Raw genomic sequence first — 6,417 nt, 5'->3', positions numbered from 1 at the left:
CTTAAAGCATTCTTTCTCTCATACATAGCCTTAAGTTTCATCCACAATTCATAAGCATTCGTGTCATTGGCAATATGTTGGAGCATACTAACATCAAAAAATTGTCTAATGGTTCCCACCACTTTTCGATTCAAAAATTTTCATTTACTTTCATCTTGACCAATGTGCATAGACTCATTCAGGATTGGTTCATGCAAATCTTTCACATAAAGAATATCCTCCATCTTAGTTTTTCACACAGCATAATTAGTTGAGTTCAAATAAGTCATACCATGCATAGTAGTTTTATCATCCATTATAAACACAACACAAGAATGTCACCCCAAAAAATATAAACCAAGCTCTTGATACCACTATGTTAAAAAAAGAGGCAATATAACATGCACACACACACACACACACGCTCTTTCTCCCTTCGTGTTGTTAGATGAGCAAAAATAAACCAGATTCAATCAAGCAAACAACAATAAAGTAAAATTGCAAAAATAAAACACACACAATATTTTTACGTGGAAACACAATGAAGGAAAAAACCACGGGACCGTAAGTGGTACCAAAGTCTTCCATTAATCACCCATAAAATTAATGGATACAACCAAAATCTTCTTTAGATAGTACTAGAGGCAACACAAACACCAAACAACCCTAAAACATCACTCAAAAGTGGTAAAACAACAATTAGGGTAAATTAGGGCAAAATACAAATTACCCATTTTCAATGCACAAAACGAGAATCCAATCATTGAATATGTAGGTTAAGGAGACAGGAACACCATGTTAGAATTTGACACAAAACGGAGTACAAATGGCCTTCGATCGAGATGGTTTAATGACCAAAAGCTATGTTGCCCGCTTTTCTCTGTTGCACACTATTCTTTTTGTTTTTGTGCGTGTAGTATATAATACTCCAACAGATGTTACTGCCTTTTTACTAAGTGTTTTTTTTCCTTTTTTATTTTATTTAATTAAAATATATTATCCCATAAAGTAAACTTAAAGCCCATACTTAGAATATCAAAATGGGCTCTTCCTCCAAGTGGGAGGGAATACCCTAGCACAACCCACCTTCAATTCGAATTCATGTATTATTTTCATTTTTGAAATCCTCAATTTCGAAAAGTTAGAGTTTGTTTTTTTTGAAAGATAGGGTTTTTTTTTTCAAATCCCTAATTCTGCTCCAAATCTAAATTTTGTATTATTAAAAGATGCGTTTTTTTTATGAAAGAAGTAAAAACTTATCCCCCCTGTTTTGTATTGACGTTGAAGACTTCAAAGCTAATCATAGAAATTCTCTATTTGATTTTTTTCTTTGGGATTTCCTTTTTTTTCTTTGGTTTGCTTTTTCATATATATTTTAAGAGTATAATTATTCATCTATTTTAAGTTGTTGATTTTATGTTTTTATTTCCTTTCATAATTTTCCCTTTTTCCTTTTGTGGAACAATTAATTACAAAATTAATCTCTTGATTTGGATTAATTAAGGGTTAATGCTGGTGATGTGGAAGTCTGTCTTTGCGATCTTTTACATACACATGGGTCTGTATTTATATAAAACTACCAACATAACAAGGAATTTTTCGTAACTTATTTTTCTGGGAAGATAAGGATTTTCTACTTTTTTGATTTTCTCGCATCTGGAAAATCTGGGTACCTTTCTAATTCTTCCACTTTCTGGGAGATTCTTTTCACTTGATAATTACTGGAGAAGATTCTACCTGTCAATTTAGCTTTTTGAAGCTTGTAGAGCAAGCTACCATCTAAACAGCGTATTTCCATCATTACTTCCACTTGGTTGTTCTCGCATTAAATGCTCGTCTAATCACTGTTCCCACTTTTGAAAATTCAAAATTTTGGGGGTTTCATCTTGACTGTTGATCTTCTTTGTTCGATTCTTCATTTTCTGCGATTTCATCCTGACTATTGATCTTCCTACTCCAATTTTACTTTTACCTCTTCTGTTTCTCATTCTTCTTTTGTTTCCTATATACATACTTGTGTTTTATTTTCATTGTGATTTACACTTTCTTTAATCTTTGATTATTTTCCTAATTTTTGTCTTGAACTCACTCAAACCCTTTTTCCCTTTCAACACCACTTCTGAATATATCTTCAACACTGGCTTCTTTAAAGATTACTCACTTGGATTTACCTTTCGATTTTAATAACAAACATACCGACGAACCAATTTTTGAGCTTCCTCTTTCCATTCTTCCTAAATTACTTTCTCATGAACCTCTAAGAGACTGGGGTATGAAGCCCAATGGATGGCCCCATCTCAAGTGGACGGATGCCCTCATTCCTTCTTCTCTAACTGGGTTGGAGGGAATTAATTTTACTCCACTTACAGATGCTGATTTTGGTGATTCTAAAGCAAAGTTGGTATCTACTAGATTGACTTTTGAGATAATCAACCTAATGGTTGAAGGCAGAACTCAGTTTACCCTAGAAGACCTCTGCCATATTCCTAAGGAAAAAGGATATTGGTTCAGGATTGGTGAACCAGGAATGACTGCCGATGAATACATAATTTCTGACATTAATGATCACATCTTTATTCCTGTATGTATATATGATTTTGCCTTCGGTTTACACTTTCCACTTCACCCATTTTTTTTCTCAAGTTTTTTTCCATAACCATCTTTCTCTCAATCAAGTCCTCCCAGAAGCTACCAGGAAGATTATGTCCTTTATCTGGACCTGCGAATACATGAAGCTTCCTCTGACTTTAAATTTATTCAAAAGTCTCTTCAAGCTGGATGAGACATAAAATAAGCCTTTCATCACTTTTTCTTCAATAAATGGAGCAATAGTGGCCTACCCAGAATTAAATGACCTCAAACATTACAAGGAGAAAATAATCTGGGTTAGCGTACCGAAAACTCCTAGTCATCCCTTCAAGTATATGCCCCCGAATTTGCTGGACCACATTTAACCCTAGAGAAACTCTAGGCCTAGAGGACGTAAAATAGTTGTCTCGGAGGGAGAGACATGCTTTTCTGTACTTTTAGAAGCCGAAAGATAAAAATTTTCCTCGTGTCTTGATCCCTCATGCTTCTATATTCCAATAGGACATTTGTCTGTCTCTGGTTGGGATGTCCAGCTGTCTGACTACTGGTATATCTATATTTCTGGATACATAATTATTATGTTACTATTATCCTTCTTTTCCTCATTTGTAGAATACTTGTTTGTAATTTCCAGATCATGCAACAAATTAGTTCGCTGGAAAGTTCTTGGTATTTCCCCTCATGGGAAATACTACAGACCTGCTCCCCGGTCTCCTTGGCTAGAAAATACTGCTAGCCACCGTTTATACAGGACGGTCGTTGGCTCTCCTCCCGTTCCTCTGAAAAACTATCCGTAGCGAAGAGTTACTGCCTTCTATTATGATCCCTTGGCTCCCTTTGAAGCTCCCAAATGGAGGAAGAGTGATATTTTTCCTGCCAACACACCTTATTATTTTAGAATTGGACAAGGTCCTCTTCCTCCAGCCAAAAAGGATTATAGGGACCCAGCGGAATGGGTTGATCCTCATCTTTCCATCTTCAAGGATGTAGATTCGTCATCTAAGGGTGGACCCAAAAAATTTAGAAGAGAACATATCTTCAGGAAGAAGATTCAGGTATATATTCTCGCTTAACTTTCATCCACCTTTAACATTTTTTTTCCTTTGTATCAATTATCCAGTAATTATTGTATTCTTTTATATCGTACCTGCTGCTGATCTCCTAGCTTCTCTTGCGCTGGCTCCCATTGAAGAACACACCCAGGCAGAAGAGAATTAGGCCAATTTAGTAGGTTTTCCTTCTTCTGTGGTTGGAGAAATAAATGTCCGAGCAGATGATGCTGTGGATTTTTCACTCATTCCAGTCACTATAGCTGAGACTGTTGTTGAAGACATTGCTAGCCCAGCAACTAAAGTTGTGGCATTAATGGAACAACCCAATATCCCAGTTGCTGAAACTAAGGATATTGTTGTTAAAACCTCGACTCATGACTTCCAGCAGGCTATGGAAGGTGAAGTTGAAATAGGGGAGATCCATCTTGCTTCTCCTATAAGATTTTTGGTGGGTGGGGTCCTAAGACTACTGAAGAAGTCCCTGCTAAAGGTATAATTTTATTCTCTTTTTCCTCTTATTCTTCCTCTATTTTATATTCATACATTTGTAATGCTTGTAGCAGGGCAGAACAAAGGTAAACAGGTCGCTGAAGACCCTCATCCTAAAGATTCACTTTCAACCAGGCAAAAGTTGGATGAAGTTATAATCTCTCAATAGTTACGGTCTATTGACCTAATGGCTTCTGTTGATCAGTTTCTGGAGGTCCACACCACAACTTTGATGAGTTAATATAATCTTTCATGTGTTTTGGATTTTATATTTCATTTTACTTAATTTAAGCCTTATAAATATTATCATTTGCATTCAGCTAGTCACTTCTAGATTTCTGGAGCTGAGTTCTTTAGTGAGGAGAACATACCACTTTGATCTTCAAAATCTTCACAACAAGACTCAGGCTCAAGAAATAGAAATCGGCTCTCTTCAAGTTAGGCTGGAAAGTCTCAGATCTAGAAATCTAACGTTGGAGGCTGATTCATCTTCCCTAACCTCTGAGTTAGAGCAGTTGAGAGACCAGAATTAGATCTTGGAATCCAAAATGAGCAGCCAGCAAGACGTGGTGAATAGTTTCAGGGACAAGATTCAATTCTTGGAAGCTAAACTTCAATTCCAAGTTGAGCTGGTAGCTATTAAAGAATCCAGAATTCTGACCCTGGATATTGGGCTCTCTAACGCTAGCAAGCTTTGGATGAACATAATGAAAAACATAAAAAGTGGCAGACTGAGTTTATATCCCAATCCAACTATATTCTAGAACAACAATCAACCATCATCAAAAGTGATGAAGAATCCGGCCAACTTTAGAGAGAATTGAAGAAGGTTCAAGAGACTTTATCTACTGTTGAGCAATCTTCTGTCCAAAAGGATGGGGGAAAGTTTGCATCTCAGATCTCAACTATCGGAAACCAAGCTTCTAGAAAAACTCAAAGGGGGCTGATAGATGGCATGGAAGGTGATAAGGACAAACTCCGTGCTCAAATAAAGGAATTGAAACTGCTATCTCCAAGCTAGAAATTAAAAAGAAACGTTTGAAGGCCCAGGAGAGAAAAGAAGCTACTGACTACTTCAAGTCACAGTTTAAATCTCATCTGGTTGCTGACAGAACTAGGACCAAGGAGGGTACAATTTGGCACACATTGAATGCAGTATCACTGCTTATCAAAACCTGGATTGGTCTAAAATTGAACCTTTCCTGGCGCATGAAACTCCAGTTGCTCCCATCACTCCTATCTTAAGGGCCCAATACAAGAAATCATCTAATCAAGAAGCCGGTAGTTCTGTCCCTTCTGCTTCCATGACTCCTCCACCCAACAATCCATGATTTTTCTTTATCTTCTTTTCTTTCTTTTATTAGTTTTAATCTTCAAAATTTTTGTTGTATATATCGAAGAGTTCTTGCTACTAGTATGTCTAGATTTCAAATTTATGGAATATTATTTCAACTATATTGATAACGATTTTGATTCATGAACTCACGTGGCTCGAAAATGTTTTAGGATAAGAACTCACATGACTTGATGATGTTTCTAAATACAAAAAGAACTCACATGACTTGAAGAGGTATCTTAACATAAACTCACATGACTTGAAGAGGTTTCTGAACATAAACTCATCAAGTCTTTTCTTCACACCTTATTGCCTTACAACTTCGTGTCATATGTTTCTTGAACTCTATAAAATACCCACATATGTTTCTTGAACTCTGTCAGATACCCACATATGTTTCCTGAACTCTATCAAATACTCACATATGTTTCTTGAACCTTATCAGAAACTTTTCTTTTTTATTTCATATATTTCATAATATCTTTTAAGTATTCTAATGTTCCATTTATGCTTCAGAGGGTCTCCGTAAGATGTTTGTAGCTTGTAAGTTCCATTTACAAAGACTTCTGAGATAATATAAGGGCCCTCTCATTTTTCTGACAGCTTTCCATGTTCATTTTTTCGGGTGGCTTTAGCATTTCTGAGAACTAGGTCTTCCACTTGAAAAGATCTGTGTCTGACTTTTCTGTTGTATAATCTGGCAATTATATTCTGATAAGCTACCATTTTCTATACTGCCTCTTCTCTTATTTCATCAATCAATTTAAGATCAATAAGTCTGGATTCTTGATTTTCTTCATGATCCCAATGTTTGACTCTTATTATTAGAACTGCAATTTCTACTAGTAGCAATGCTTTTTAGCCATAAGCCAATCTAAATGGTGTTGGCCCTGTTGCTTCCTTCACAGTGGTTCTCAGCGACCATAAGACATCATAAATTTCATCTATCCATCTGCCTTTGGCTTCTTCCAG

The 6,417-nt window shown here is 36.1% G+C and overlaps 1 long non-coding RNA gene across 5 annotated transcripts; it reads left to right on the top strand.

Moving 5' to 3' along the window:
- Window positions 1-2,060: 2,060 nt before the first annotated feature.
- On the top strand, window positions 2,061-5,878 carry LOC130813854 (uncharacterized). Of its 5 annotated transcripts, XR_009042243.1 has the most exons (4): window positions 2,061-3,623; window positions 3,734-4,110; window positions 4,184-4,345; window positions 4,430-5,878. It is a non-coding gene; the product is annotated as an uncharacterized LOC130813854 (long non-coding RNA). The 5 variants fall into 5 exon arrangements; XR_009042242.1 differs by having other exon boundaries at window positions 3,734-4,345; XR_009042241.1 differs by having other exon boundaries at window positions 2,061-4,110.
- The last annotated feature ends 539 nt before the right edge of the window (window positions 5,879-6,417 follow it).

This window comes from Amaranthus tricolor, chromosome 5 (genome assembly GCF_026212465.1).
Source record: "Amaranthus tricolor cultivar Red isolate AtriRed21 chromosome 5, ASM2621246v1, whole genome shotgun sequence".
Classification (NCBI taxonomy): Eukaryota; Viridiplantae; Streptophyta; class Magnoliopsida; order Caryophyllales; family Amaranthaceae; genus Amaranthus; species Amaranthus tricolor.
The sequence above is the reverse complement of the archived record's forward strand: the minus strand, read 5'-3'. Positions and strand labels throughout refer to the sequence as shown.